Here is a 1,536-nt window from a genome sequence, read left to right as displayed (position 1 = left end):
AGATGTGTTTGTTAGTTTTTTCGTTTACGTTTTTTTATTTATTGTATCTCACTAATTAATGACGAAATATAATTCTTTTAAGTTTTCACGCACGCAAACTGTCGAATTCGATGTGTAACTGTACATCTTCATCGGTACTGAAAATAGTTAAAAATTGGTCTTTTGCAAATCCCAATTCCTCTTTTTCAAAGAGGTAACCCTGGTTACATTGGTCTTATGAATAATCAAGTATTTAAGATGAAAACCACAGACTATACATTTTAGAAAATCAATTAATTTACAGTACTTGTCAAGGTTAATCGTATGAAATTTACAAAAAAATTATGACAAAATTACAATACTGGATAGTTTGTTTTCATGGGATTTTTACTCTTGGTTCCAGTCATTGTAGTTTGAAAGTTTAACTCACTTTCTTCTCTACCTGTGTTAACTCACTCCTGGACATAAGAGGATATAACGTTTTAAATGAATCTTCACAACCCCTGGAGTATAACTGGTCTTTTCGTTCTACATGGTATTTATATGGCCCATAACATTCATATTAAATCTTGCAACATGATAAAATAAATGTATTTCTTTAGAACTTGCAACCGATTCGAAAATGGTTATTCAATAGTCCTTTTCCTCTTGTGCGTATTTTATGACAACTTGATTCTGATAAAAACGAAAGAAACCTGATATTGAACAGGATATCCCAGAAATTAGGATTCACCCATGAGTTTTGGAGCGTTAAAGTTATGAATTTCTACAGTTAAAAGCCGCCCAAAGTACATGGTTTAGTCCACCACTTCTACCATCAATAGCAAGTATGAAGGAAAGCTCCTCCGCCAAGGCTTCAGATTTTAAGCAAATAATATATATTTGGTTTGGAAATTCCTCTTAAGTTTAATTACTCAAAAATATTGAAATAAAACTTTCTTAAATTTATGGAATTATTATGTCTCTGTATTATAAAACTTTCGAAGAACTATGATAATATAACGCCTATTTAATGGTTGGCATGTTTATCTACATACGTATTAACAACATAGAGTAAAAAGAAAAGGAATAATAAACACTAATATTTTAACAGATTGTGAGGTAGTCATAACTTTGCACGTTCTGTCTCCTGTATTGACGTTAAAAGGACACGTCATTATCTTTACTGCCGTCAAACCTATTTAAGACAAGTCAAATCGATTTTCAAGTCTTTTAAACCTGAAAAAAGTGAAAATTAAAATTACCACAATAGGAAAAAAATGCTCATGACACGTAAAATAGAGAAAATAAATCAAAATATTTTTATTTGTTTTGTATTTCCTACCAAATAAAAGAAAAAAAAATACTCCTAACGCCTTGTACTAAATTAAATCGCCTTTAAAATACTAGAGCATAGTAAATATATGATATGTACAGAATTATTTGGGATTGAAATCTTCCATAAATTGATTATTGTTTATATCAAGTTACATTAGTTACCAGTATTTATTTAAATCTCATATATAAAAGTTATGTAATTATTATGTTTCTACATGATTATAGAATTTCTTTGTTACC

Source organism: Homalodisca vitripennis, unplaced genomic scaffold (genome assembly GCF_021130785.1).
Source record: "Homalodisca vitripennis isolate AUS2020 unplaced genomic scaffold, UT_GWSS_2.1 ScUCBcl_1355;HRSCAF=4869, whole genome shotgun sequence".
Classification (NCBI taxonomy): Eukaryota; Metazoa; Arthropoda; class Insecta; order Hemiptera; family Cicadellidae; genus Homalodisca; species Homalodisca vitripennis.
The sequence above is the reverse complement of the archived record's forward strand: the minus strand, read 5'-3'. Positions refer to the sequence as shown.